Source organism: Abramis brama (assembly GCF_963993115.1).
Source record: "Abramis brama genome assembly, chromosome: 22".
Lineage (NCBI taxonomy): Eukaryota > Metazoa > Chordata > Actinopteri > Cypriniformes > Leuciscidae > Abramis > Abramis brama.
Window position 1 is genome coordinate 28,288,914 of NC_139984.1, and position 15,318 is coordinate 28,304,231.

Here is a 15,318-nt window from a genome sequence, read left to right on the forward strand (position 1 = left end):
ATTAAAATCTCTATGAATAAATATATTAATTCAAGAGCATGCTGCACTAATGATGTGCTAAGCATAAAATATCAAATGCATTAATTTGATGCATTATTGTGTGTATTGACGCTTAAACAGAAAGAAAATCCCCTCTTTTTACAGTAAAAATATATATAAAAAACCCTTAAAACAAGATTAAGCTTTCTGATATGCAACAATGTATGACACATTAAACTGTAATTTATATATATATATAATTTATGTTTATACGGTTGTAATATATTACGTTTATTTATTACATGGCTTGGTTGAATTCTAATGTTATTTCTTGATAACAGACCGCTGCTAAGTGCTAACGATAACACACCGTTGCCATGAAAAACAGAGCGTTGCTATGGACGCAGGATTCTAACCGTAGAGACGGAACGGACTATTTTCTTTAGCGGAAGCAATACAATCAATTTTAAATCAATAAACTCCTTTTTAAATCAATATTTTTGTGTCAAATTATTGATTTATTTGGTAGGTAGCCATGTAATAAGCGGGATAATGTAGAGCGAGGAGGTTGTTATAGCGAATACAACCCCTTCAGGCTGATTCAAGAAGTCCTGTCGGGGTTGTATTCGCTATTATCCCGTACATATGTATATTAACTTGTTTTAAATTGTTCACTTATTTTAATTATTAAAAAAGCCAGTGTGGTAGGACAAATACAGTCATATTAAAGATACAGATACAACTAGATTTCTTTTGTTTCATATGTTAACATGGACAATAAGACAAAAAAATAATAGTCATTAAGATTTTTATTGCAGTGTTTGCAATATTGTCCATTCAACTTTAAACCTGAATAACCCCAATCTCAATGCGTTTCTCTGTCCTTTGGTTCAAGATCTGATTTGTGCCAGAAATCAGTGAAATAAATGGTGATTGTTTGACAGCGTAGATACGGTCATAGACTTGAGATACAGCAGAACTCCTCTTGCTTCATGCAACAACACCCTGTTTTCTAAATCTATCAATCTCAATCTAATCATTAGGCCTACATAAACATGGACTGATCAACTACATTATAATAGCCAATAGTGATTATGACATCTGAAGTGTGTTTGTTTGTTCATCAGTGTATGTGATCGTGCTTATTTGCATTTCTCTGAACCTGCTGATTAAAGACAAAATCAGATTTTTGTTAAGCTTGTGTAATCTGGTTGTCGTCCACAGTTCACATGGATGGTCACAGTTCCGGATGGATTTGGTGGTTTTATATTCAAAGTTTTCACAAGATGGTTGAACAGCTTCACACTGTAAACACAAAACAATTAAGAGAACAGAACAGATCCAGAAGATGTTGCTTGGATCTCAGAGCAAGTGGAGATAACATTCAGATGCGGTAATCATAACATGTCATAAACATTAGCCATCTATAAAACATAGACATGGTGTAATCACTCTTGCTCTGGAGAACATCAAATTGGGAATACAACAAAGGGTTTAGAGCTGGAAAGGTTTTATCCACAGGACACTAATAAAAATTACAATGGATTTAAGTTTTTGTGGACGTGTATCAAGAAAGTATCATTTTTTGGGATTAAGGGTTCAGAAAAACAATATTAATAGTGATGATTGACAATAATAACTGAATATAAGAAGAAAGACACATGCCTGAAACCTGGAATAGCAGAAAATGGATAATTGCACCTTTTTAAAACTTACCAAAAAAAAAAAAAAAAAAGGAGCATTGAATGTTTTACAATGTAATTACAATCTCCATTTTTAGGAGATTTTCACTGACTAATAGAACAAATTACCCTGACACAAACACTACCAAGTCTGAATCCCAAAACACAGCGTTTTTTCCAGTTATAAATATAATGCAGCAAAGCTGTTTTGTTGCCATTGTTTTGTGCCATCAAAAAGGGGTTTTTGGTGTTGTCGCTGTTGTGTAATGTTTGCTGACAAAGGTTTTTGACTATATCGATAGGGACTTGTTAAAAATGGAAAATCTGGTACAAATCAAAAACAACTTCCTGCATCTCTTTCTCTCTCTTAAATCACCAAGACAGAAACGTAAGTTAATTTGAGCTTAATTGAATCTTGCTCCGAATTTACAGGAATTTTTCCATAATCGCTTCCCATAGCAGCTGCCAGTATACTTCATTCTCAAGTGGCCATTCGAAACAAATGCCAACATGTGAGTGAAAAGTAATTTGTCAGTGTTTATTTTAAATGGCTGTCAATGGAGAAAGAGGCTTTTTGGGTTCTGGTGGCGTAGTAACACTACCAGCAGGGAACAATGCTAACCAACCAAACTTTGACCCCTTGGGGGCAACATTTCAAGTTCAATGACACGGGTTTGGGGCGGGACTACCTTATTTTGTCTGACCAATGGCAGACAGAGAGTGTTTACAAGACAACTTGCTTTATGATAAACAAAATATACATTATACTGTATACGTCTGTATCTATCTATATACAGTATCTATCTGTATGTCTGTCTGTCTATCTATCCATACGTTGATCTATCGTCATTATTTTTGTTATATAAAATATACATTATACTGTATACGTCTGTATCCATCCATCCATCCATCCATCCATCCATCCATCCATCCATCCATTCATCTGTTAATCTATCCATCATTGTTTTTGTTGATCTATCTATCTATCTATCTATCTATCTATCTATCTATCTATCTATCTATCTATCTATCTATCTATCTATCTATCTATCTATCTATCTATCTATCTATCTATCTATCTATCCATCTATCCATCTACAGTATCTATCTGTATGTCTGTCTGTCTGTCTATCTATCCATACGTTGATCTATCGTCATTATTTTTGTTATATAAAATATACATTATACTGTATACGTCTGTATCCATCCATCCATCCATCCATCCATCCATCCATCCATCCATTCATCTGTTAATCTATCCATCATTGTTTTTGTTGATCTATCTATCTATCTATCTATCTATCTATCTATCTATCTATCTATCTGTCTGTCTAACTTTATATCTATCTATCTATCTATCTATCTATCTATCTATCTATCTATCTATCTATCTATCTATCTGTCTGTCTGTCTGTCTGGTATGCTAAACTTTAAAAAAAGTTGAAAACAATGACTTAAATGGGCATTTATGATGAAAGCATAACCTTCGGTTTAGTTTAGTACTTGATGTGATTCAGATGTGCTCAGAAGAGATAAATTAGGAACAGAATATATTTTTATGAAATCTCCAGTGAATCTCGATTCTCAGGCACAAACCAGCTGCGTAGTGACCACAGTCTGGCCTCGGAAACACTGCAGACGGGGAGGAACAAACGTGAGCACATACACTAAGACAAAAAGAGACCGAAATGGGCAAATATGCATTCTAAAGATTCTATTAATCACAAATGAGATGTTTCATTTCACAGTTGCAAATTCACAGAGCAAAATGAGACTTTCTTCACAAAAAAGCATTCTCACGTGAGAATCTAGAGTTTCAAAAGAGATCTGAGCTGTCTCAGACTGTACCAAGATCCTAAAATCTACAATCAAAAGTCAGAGACCTCAATATGAACTCCAACAAGAGCATATGATCTGATCTGCTCTCCACATTCATTTTTATAGCTCTATACTCTTGCTGAATGTCAACAATTGTCTCTGTTTGTGTTCTAGGGGCTCCTTTACGACTTTTAGTAGGAACATTTGAGACATAATTAAAGGGTTAGTTCACCCAAAAATGAAAATTCTGTCAGTAATTACTCTCCCTCATGTTGTTCCAACCCCGTAAGACTTCCGTTCATCTTCGGAACACAAATTAAGATATTTTTGATGAAATCTGAGAGCTGTCTGACTCCGATAGGCTGCTAGGTAATTGATATCTGCCATCCCAGAAAAGTTAGTAAAGAAGTAGTTAAAATAGTCCAAGTGACTACAGTGGCTCAACCTTAAGTTTATCAAGCGACGAGAATACATTTTGTGTGCAAAAAAACAAACAATAATAATGACTTTATTCAGCTATTCATTTTCTTCTGTGTGGGCCTCTGAGTGAGTTCACGTAGTGTAACAGCGCAGCGCTTCTGGGTTGTACGTCAGAACGTAGACTCACTATTGGCCAGCATCACACACATGACCAACTTCGGCCAATAGTGAGCCTACGTTCTGAGCCTACGCACAAAAAGAATTCTCATCGCTTGATAAACTTAAGGTTGAGCCACTGTAGTCACTTGGACTATTTTAACGATGTCTTTTCTAACGTTTCTGGGATGGCAGATATTGATTACCTAGCAGACAGCTCTCAGATTTCATCAAAAATATCTTAATTTGTGTTCCGAAGATGAACGACAGTCTTACGGGGTTGGAACAACATGAGGGTGAGTAATTACTGAATTTTCATTTTTGGGTGAACTAACCCTTTAATTGTCCATGTTCAAGAAGTCCATTAAGTCTCAAAGAGCAACCTCCGAGACATTAACCATTCCTCTGGGATGTGACCCAGGTATATATTCAGAGCTGTAGAGACGCTATTAGACATATGGTCTTCATTGAAGTTAGACTGACTGCTCTAATACTCTTGTTCCTGGTTCTTCTTTCTGTTGTTCCTGGCCCTATTACACAACATAAAAAATATTCCAATAAAAGTACAACTGAAAAAAGTATTTTCAACACTTTCTGGAAATCATCGCCTGCACTGGCCCAGACATCGCCCATTCACAGGTTGTGCCATGCTGACCAGCATGTTAATGTTGGGTAAATGAAGTTGAAGTATAGCTTCATTCACAGCTGTGCCATATTTAAGCATGGCAACATTGCACATACCGGGCATTTTCTGCTCTAACCACAAGCTTGACCTTCAAAAGCTCAGACACACGTAAAGCACAGGGCTGAGAGCAGCTTTATCTGCATGGCTTCACTCACAGGGGAATTTCAACCTCTAAACTCTTTGAATTCATCTGATCGCTGTTTATTCTGTTTGTGCACTGAGGATACGCTTCAGTCCCTGAGATGCTGAAAGGGCTCGACCGAATGCTTTTGATTTCGCTCGATTTTATGACTTGTCCCGTAATTCATATGTTTCTCATATGATGCAGGATGTGTAGAGTGCTTTCCCAAAGCAGATCCATGTGCAACCACGTCGCCTGTTTATGATGAAACAACAACGTGATCTCATGGATGTTATGCTATCCATCTATCCATCCATCCATCCATCGGTTGGTCCATCCATCTATCGGTCGGTCCATCCATCCATCCATCCATCCATCCATCCATCCATCCATCCATCCATCCATCCATCCATCCATCCATCCATACATTCATCCATCCATACATTCATCCATCCATCCATCCGTCGGTCCATCCATTTATCTGTCGGTCCATCCATTCATTCATTCATCCATTCATCCATCCATCCATCCATCCATCCATCCATCCATCCATCTATCTGTCGGTCCATCCATTCATCCATCCATCCATCCGTCGGTCCATCCATCCATTCATCCATCCATCCATCTGTTGGTCCATCCATCCATCGGTCGGTCTATCCATCCATCCATCCATCCATCCATTCATCCATCCATCCATCTGTCCGTTATGTTTGTCATCCCCAGAAAGTCAAGAAAACATGTACATATAAATCTCTCTTATATACTGTAGGAAGGTTATAATTTATAAATAGAAATGTGCAAATATTTAGATATTTAGTTTGATCTTCTGCGGTTGACAATGAACATGGAATATATATTTATATATAAAAAAATCTTTCAATTGTTTTTTGAAAAATAGATATTTAAATATATTTTTTAGAGTTTAGGAACCCTATTTTGTAGCCTTTTATATGCCAGATATGATTTAAAAAAAGAAAAGTATAATCCACTCGGCTCAGGAAACTGAAGGACACGTGCAGCAAGCGGTGGACGGTGGGGTGTAGAGAGAAATCTTTCTCAGCTGTGGGAAAAACACTAAAGGACTCGCATTAATGAGTATGTTCAACATAAGATTAAGCCTGAACAATATCCTGCTTTGTTTAATTAAAAAAAAAGAAAGAAAAGAAAACAGGCATTCAAAGGTTATGAGATGTTACAGTTTTAAATCCATTACCACAGAGCCAAGTGACATCCAAATTAAACAATCAGGACACAGACAACGATCATTGCAGAAAGTGAGAGAACAAATGGAGAGGAGAGATAGAGCGAGGGATAGGAAACAGGAAAGAGAAAGGAAAAGACTGAGAGATTGAGGGAGACAAAACAAGATCCGTGATCCCTGCTGCCATCATTGTCTTTTAGCCGAAAAAGAGTAGCCTATTTATAAAGTTGAAGGGTCCAATCGAATCAAGCTAAAATAGTTCATGGAGAACCGGCATTGTAGAATTCAGCCAAGCTAAGAAGAATAGTTGTTGTAACTTTTGTCATTGAATAATTATTTAAAAAAAAATCTGAATACGCATATGTGATGCTAAGTGTAAATGATGAGAAAAACACTTTATTACTTTGTTATGTTTTGTGTTTATTTGGAAAGATTGCAATGATGTGCATCCCACCCTACTTCAATACATACTAAGTACACTGATATTGTTTTTTTTGTTTTTTTTTGTTTTGTTTTTTCAGCCATGTCAAGTAGCCTACTTGAGTCGTTGTTTTTCTGAAGTAAACAAACTAGAAATATGACATCTCTGTAAACATCTCAGTTTTCTAGAACTTTCACTATCACAGCCCTAACCAAATCCTCTCTGGGACACAGAGGGAACAAAAACACTGTTTGTGTTTCAGTGTGCAACTCTGCAGATGCTGTGGTAAATCAAACTGGTTTGAATCTAGCGAGTTTAACTAGTCTTCAAGTGTGAGAGGAGAGCAAGGCAATGGAGTTAGGATTTTGACCTGGATTGACTGCATGGTACACAACGACATAAATATTTATATATCAGAAAATCCTCATATGAAAAAGCATCAAATGAAAGTATGCAGCCGTTCTCCAGAGGACCCATTTACTGGAGCCGTCTGAATATAATCCATCTGGTTCATTTGCTCTTTGGCGACAACAGGGCTGGACTGGGTTTTGTAAAACCAAATCTGAACAGACTGAAAGGCTACTGAAATAAAATAACCATGCTTAATATAATGAGTTTTTGAGACTTATGAGTCATATTGAGCCGTCTGCAGCTGTAAACTGTATGTTCTGTTATATCCGGTCCTCTCTTGAACCCATGTAGTTATTTTGAGCACAAACAACTCCATAGTTTTATGCGCTCAGACTCACTGGCATAACATAAGGCACACAATGCATCTTATTCTAATATTTTGATTGAAATAAAGCTGAAATAAAATATAAATATTAGATGAAAAACTTGAAATGGAATAGGTTTAAGTAAAATTGCTAAAACTAAAATAAAATAAAGCTAAATGGAAAAATTTAAAACAATAAAAATGACTTAAACTTAAACTAAAGTTAAAACTGAAAATTAATAAATTCTATAATAATATTTAAATAGTAAAATAACACTGCCGGGAACAGGCATTCAAAATAGACATTTATTCTAACTCTTTTTTTTTTTTTGCATGCAACAGATAAATGCAACATAAATATGACAAATATTACATGTATAAAAGTAGAATTTTTGCCAGTGACATATTTTGACAATTTTCCTGCACCTATAGAGGTATTAGTCACATGACATTTATATCTCAGGTGATTGGGTCAAAACCTTAAAGCAACACTAAGGAACATTTTTTACCTTAAAATAATGTTTTCAAAATCGTATCAGTGGTTCATCAAGTCGTAACAGGGTGAAAGGCACTTCTGGATTCGCTTTGCAGCCCTATATCTGCTGTAACCACACTATGCAAGTTTGCCAAACCGGGTCGCGTTTCTGTAGTTCGAATGAGACATAAGAAAACTACAAATTTGACAAAAGTTCCTTAGTGTTGCTTTAAATGCTCAGAACTGATCATTCATGATCCATGAGCAAAGAAGGCAGATTTAGATAGCTTTACCCAGGTATTTTAGACATCACAGATGTAGACAAAAATCATGCAAATCATGCAATTTTTAGAGACGAGTAAATCCAATAAAATGTATTTAATATACGAGAAAAAAAAGGTGCTCAAAAATATCTTTCTAAATACGTATTATGTTCTTCTAATGTAAGTTACTTTGGTTAAAAGCAGCTGCTAAATGCATAAATGTAAATGAGTGTCTAAAAACCACACTGTTAAAGGGATTGTCTTTGTGTTTAACAGAATAAATAAAGATTTATAACGACATGAGGGCAAGAAAATGACACTTTTCATTTTGGAGTAAAGTGTCCTTAAACATCATCCAAAGATTCCATAACAATTGCACAAACCTCCAGTGACTAAGTTCTTCCTCGAACATGCTCAAAAGCCTGTGTGAACTACACATCAAATGATCGTAAGCGATCTGTGGACTTGCCAACAAAGTCAGGGACAAAACACCTGAAATGCGCGCTTACAAAAAACTACATACACATAAGCCTCTACTGGTTTCTCAAAGCAGAATCTAAATTGCAAAGCATCCCTGAAGGACAGAAGAAGCCTGTATAAAAGATCAAACTCTCTGCTCATCAGCGAGATACACTTACACCACAGAGTAAAGCTGAGCGAAACAGAGTGCTGACGCACCACATGAGAGAAGCAGTGACTCATGGTGGACCTTGTTAGTGGTTGGAGTGACTGAGCAAGACGAGACAGCTTTATGTCCTTTGAACATATTTTTGGGGCCCATTAGCAGAACCTCCAGCGGTCTCTCTGCAGTGTCTCTGTCTCTGTCCTTGTTTTTTTGCAATGAAATATTCATATGGACCCTTTCCGTATCACTAAATTAGACTAGACTAGTAATTATAAGCACATAATTTACCGAATTTTATTCAGGCTAAATATTTTGAGCAAATGAATTACACGATACGCTAATTAATCATCACAATTCATTGCACATCAATAATTTCTGATAAATTAAGTTAATTCACAACCTAATCCATTTTACTTCTGTAAATGCGCATTCTTATTTACCTTTGTTTGGCAAGTTTCGTGGAAAATTGGGTGTTGTGAAAGATTTCCCTCACAGATTTCACAACAGGTTCAAGTTGCTCACATGGATTCGTCACTTTGACCAACAGAAAGCTGCTTGGTTTGGAGCGGGAATTGGTTTTATCTGATGGGAATCATCAAATTTTGAGGAGAGAAGTTGAAAAATAAGAGGGCGAAGTGACAAACAATTCTATTTAACATGCACTGTTGAATATCCGAAATATATATATATATATATATATATATATATATATATATATATATATATATATATATATATATATATATATATATATATATATAAATAAAAAAAGCATAAAAATAACAAACACATAAAATTACTAAAACAAACTAAAATGAAAACTGAAAATGTACAAATAAATGCTAATTCTAAATATAAATAATTACTATAATAGCATATAAATGCAAAAGTATATAAATATAAAAGTTCTGTCATGAAAGTCTAGATGGCGCAGGCTGATTGGTCCTTAACTCAATCTGCTTATAATAACATCATTCTCTATAGGGCACAGCTGATTGGTTCCTGCTGTATCAGTAGCCAATTAACTCGCTGCTCAACCTTTAATACTGGTCAGCATTTGCTGTAGCAGTTGCAGTGCACTTTCAGAAACCCTCCACCTTCCCCAGCTCCACCTGTACAGATCTGATATGGGTAATTCATGTATATTGTGCAGCAGCAGCGTGTCTTATATGTATTGGCAGTAGCAAGTCCTGTTCTCACTCTGCAGCAGCAGTGTAGCAGATCTATTCTGCCAGGACCAAACATATCAACAGCAAGATAAATGCAACGTACGACAGAAAGCTGCTTGGTTTGAAAGTGATTTCTCTGTAAGCTACACTATTGACAATAAACAATGGACCTTATTGTGCACACAAAATTTCATTGCAATTTCAGTAGTGTGACTGCCAACTAAAATCAGACATTCAACAGAAAACAAACGTTTAGCGGGACATGATTTATTCCAATGGGAATCGTCAGATTTTGAGCAGAGATGTTGCAAAAATAAGAGGGCAGAGCGACAAACAATTCTATATAACATGATGAATCGCTCACAATAAGACAAGGAACACATATTAATCAAGCAAATACAGTCACTTCGACTTTAACACGGCAGTACGAAAAGTTTGCAGAATTAGTTATGACTTTGTGTTTTTAATATTTCAACCACAAGCACAAAGAATAATATGTAAGCCACATTGTCGTACAGCTGGTCAAAAGAAGAAAGACGTTAGATCGGTGCATGTTTCCCAACATCCAGGTCATTCTCAAACATCTAGCAGAGCTTAATTGAATGCAACTGGACCTCTATGTCTTTTGAAACTGTTTCAGTTGCAGTTGTTTTCATAAGGGATTTTCTGGCATTGACCCTCTCTTCTTAATGCAATGTTATGAATGATGTGGCCTCCCTGAAGGTGAGGATAATGGTCATATGGGAGTTGCCTCCTTGGTAGCAAACAAAACCCCACCCTGCACAACAGAACAACATAAAACCTGCAGCGAACACACTTGCTGATGGACACGCAGAACAAGACCACGTATTTTCAGAACAGCGACAACTTACAAATAAAACATGACACAATGGGTCCACCAACTTTTCATACTGTAGTCAAATGGCATTTGAAAGAAGTGGGCAGGAGAACTCTAAACATCTTTTAGGGAATAAGACCCTGGAGCATGAACTCCTGGACCCTGGAATAAGACCCTGTAGCATGAGTCATAAGAGCTCCAGACCACTTCCCAAATATCATTAATCTCAATTAGTGTCTGGATATAAGCCGTCAACTCAGTCAACTCAACCATTTCTCTACATTCTTGTCAGCGGCAGATCATTGCAAAGCCCTATTCAGACGGGACTAGTTTAACATGGAGAGGTGGGGTAAAGTAATTATTACCAGTGAATTTAGTCCCGTCTGAATTTGCCATCTCAGTAATCATTATGGACAATGGGCCCTATTTTAACAATCTAAACGCATGGTCTAAAGCGCACGGCACAAGTTCACTTAAGTCTGAATCCACTTTTGCTAGTTTAACGACGGAAAAATGGTTGGCGCGCCAGGCTCATGGTCTAAAAGGGTTGTCCCTATTCTCTTAATGAGTAATGGGTGTGTTTTGGGATTTACGTGCATTAAACCAATCAGAGTCTCATCTCCCATTCCATTTAAATGTCAGTTGCGCTCGCGCCATGGCGGATTCACTATTTACATGACAGAATTTGATAGTGGAAAGACCGAACGCTTCTCCAGAGCGCAAACGGAACTGCTCGTGCGCGAGGTTAAAGTGTTAAAGCGAATAGACCCGCTGTAAATATGTAAATAGTCCGGCATTTCCTGTTTCAATTTTTTTTTCTAGTATGGAGGTGCTTGAAAAAGCATTCAGTTGCGTTCTAGACGCTGGGACAAATCTGTGGCAAAACTCAAGTGTTTTCCACATGCCATTCAGATCAAAGAGAAGGTTGAAAGCACTTATAGGCTATTAGAGGCAAGAAACTTCTTTTTGTGTTAAGTGCCTATTACCAACATAATCCAATCTGAATTTAATTAAAACATTGTTCGACCGGACATGACTTTTATATATTAAAAATATAGGTTATATGTGTTTGCGCACAACATAAGCAACATAATACACACATGATGGCATGAGGGTGATGGCGGTGAATCGAGTTACTCCTCCCACTTCTGCTAGTTTTACTGAGATATCTTGTCCCGTGCGAATTGGCCATTAATATTACAGACATCCTGTGGTTAAATTATATTACTCCATCTACCCTTGTTAAACTAATGCCGTCGAATAGGGCTTAAGACACATCTCTCAACGAAATTACATCATCTGGATGATCAAAATTAATTAGGACTAAATAAAATGTTCTGAAAGCAAGATGTTTATTATTTTTTAAAGGCTCTTAAAATGTGGAACAGACTGTCTTTTTGCCTTTGATGTCATAGCTCATAATTTTCGTCAAGGGAACTAGTTCTTGTGGTGCCATCAGCCAATCAGCATCATTATGACATCATTTTCCGGCAAATCCAGAGACAAATGGTATTTGGCTGAAAAACTGAGTGGCATATTTCAAAACTTTCAGAGATAAATTGAGAAAATAATGTGAATGCTAAAGGACAACCCTGGCTGTTGTTGCAGAATCCTTGTTCTACATAAGTGTCAAAGATATATAATTTGAAATATTATTACAATGCAAAATAATGGTTTTCTATTGTAATATATTTTAAAATGTAATTTCTTCCTGTGATGCAAAGCTGAATGTTCAGCAGTCTTCAGTGTAACATGATCCTTCAGAAATCATTCCAATATGCTGATTTGCTGATGTTGAAAACTTCACTAAGATTTTTCTAAAGAAATGAATACTTTTATTCAACAAGACGACATTAAATTGATCAAAAGGCATGACAGTAAAGGTATTTATAAAGTTACCAAAGAATCCTGAAAACATGCATCAGTGTTTCCACAAAAATATATCAGCAAAAACTTATTTCAACATTGAAATTACATTTTAAAATAAATTCAAACAGTTTTTACTGTATGTTTTAAACAAATAAACGCAGCCTTGATGAGCATAAGAGACTTCTTTCAAAAGCTAAAATTGTAATGATTCTAAACTTTTAAACGGCACTGTATAAATATTATATTAAACACAATACTAACATTATATGCAACCTGAAAATAATCTCATCTCATGGAAAGCTGGGACACCTGCAGCCTAGCATGTGCCATTATGAGTTTCTGCAGATCCTCGACCACTGCGGCGGAAATAATAAATAGAGGATAATTTCAACGGGATTTGAGCCGAGCTCAATAGCAGTATTAAATTCGCTGTATTTTTGTAATGATCACTTTAGAAACTGAGGCATGCAACTTTCTTTGGGCCAACAGTGAAACGTTAACTGGCTTCAATTGGTATTCTGAGGACTCAAACACACAATACGCTCCTGAAATCTGTAGAAAAGCAAAGTAAAATTCTACCAAGACACGCAAAGCAGTCTCAAAGCAGTGATCAGACTGGCTCCAATGCCATACTGACAGCGTCTGCAGGGATAGAGACTGAAACCTGCACCATCACACGGATAAACATTCCCTCTCCTGTGCTTTAATTCTCCCTGTTATATTCGCAAACATATTTGTACTGTAGACACTGTGTGACTAAATTATTCAGAGATGTAGACAGGTAAAAATGATGAAAATACTTACATGCACATAAACTGCTGTCAAGGTATAGCCAGAAGAATGATTTGCTGCTTTAATCTTCAGGCTATTTGTGAAAATGAATCTTCTTTATATTTCATTAACTGGATTTACAGTACAGCCAAAATATAATATTATTTTCATGAGAGAAAATACAAAGAATACAGGCCAAAAGATACAAACCCTGCTGAAAGTCTATGCTGGTCATGGCTAGTTAGACTGTTACTAATCTTGCTACCAACATAATCACGCAAAGCATGAAAGCAATTTTTATCATTTGTACATCATTATGTACATTATACAAATATAGCATACAGACTTCATATATTTTTTTTTTGAGTCTTTTATTTTTAGCTTTTGAATAAGTACTGTATGCATTTTTTATATTTATACTGTATTTAATATTTTTTTTTATTCTTTTCATTTTATATTTTATTCTTAATTCTGTAGGTATTATATATATATATATATATATATATATATACCACACATACAAATAAAATACTTAAAACAATCTATATATATATATATATATATATATATATATATATATATATATATATATATATATATATATACTTAAATATTTATTTATTGTTTTAAGTCTTTAATTTTGAGCTATTGAATATATTCTCTTGTGGTTTGCTGCCATAAAATACAAAATAAAAAAACATTTTTATTAAAATTGTGTTACTTATTTAAATTGAATTCCCAGCAAAAAAAAAAAAAAAAAAATGCAATGTCACGATATAATAAATGACTGTGATAAAAGTGTTTGGCCATACCTCCCACAGCAAACTCACAGATATACTTACAGTATAAAAGCAAACACATGCATTTGAGTCATCTATCAGTCTGCACTGGGTGTTTCCTGCCCAACTCCCTGTATTTGATTGTAAGTATAACTGACTGCTGCAAACCTGAAATCAGGAAGGCTAAAGCACACAATGAGCCCTCACAACAGCTGTAAATCACAAGCCATAATCAACACTGCTGAGTGCAAACGGACACCAGCGCTCAGTCCCGATGACCCCAGCCCAGTCCGGAAGAACCACAAGGAATGACTTACTCACATCAAAGGCATTCCTGCTCTGAAGGACGGGATTAAAGAAAAGTAGACTGGATCTTATTTGTGTGTTTGCTAAGGGGGACACAACTGCTCTGCAGACCAAAGGCGTATCCTCACAAACAGGACGGGCAGACGGTGCAGATTACAAAGAGAAGAAGGGCAGGACAGCGCTGTGAGAATCATTGGCTCTGAACTGGAAAAGACCAGGAGAAAAAGGCTTATGTTCTAATGAGGGGGGTCAAGGTTTGGCTGGTTCGCTGTAGAAGTTAGCCTCTGCTGGGCGATGCTGTAAATACAACAGTAAGTGGGTAAAAACTAAGTAACCAACAAAAATATGTTTCTCCTTTGATCACTATTCCATATTAAATCAAAAAAGGGTCATTAAATCACAGAAAATTATAGCATTTCAGCAGTGCCTCATTTTATTTTTGATGACTCCAGGACAATGTTTGTCCTTTGACAGCCATACAGTACAAAAGCAAAACATATATACATATACACTAACCGGTCACTTTATTAGGTACACCAGTTCAACTGCTCGTTAACACACATTTCTAATCAGCCAATCACATGGCAGTGAAAGCATTTAGGAATGTAGACATGATCAAGACGATCTGCTGAAGTTCAAGCTGAGCATCAGAACAAGGAAGAAAGTTGATTTTAGTGACTTTGAATGTGTCATGGTTGTTGGTGCCAGACGGGCTGGTCTGAATATTTCAGAAACTGCTGATCTACTGGGATTTTCACGCACAACCATCTCTAGGGTTTACAGAGAATTATCTGAAAAAGAGAAAATATCCAGAGCGTCAGATCTGTGGGAGAAAATGCCTTGTTGATGTCAGAGGAGAATGACCAGACTGGTTCAGCTGATAGAAAGACAACAGTAACTCAGATGTACACTCATTACAACCGAGGTCTCCAGAAGAGCATCTCTGAACACACAACACATCAAACCTTGAAGCAGAAGAGCATCTCTGAACACTCAACACATCAAACCTTGAAGCAGAAGAGCAT

General features: G+C 36.2%; 1 long non-coding RNA gene across 1 annotated transcript in view; it reads right to left on the reverse strand.

Annotated features, from left to right (window-relative positions):
* Positions 1-1,159: 1,159 nt before the first annotated feature.
* LOC311072902 overlaps positions 1,160-15,318 on the reverse strand; it is a 28,978-nt gene continuing 14,819 nt past the window's right edge. The window contains exon 3 of the long non-coding RNA XR_014604081.1: positions 1,160-1,284. This is a non-coding gene — a long non-coding RNA (uncharacterized lncRNA). The remainder of the gene's footprint in view (positions 1,285-15,318) is intronic.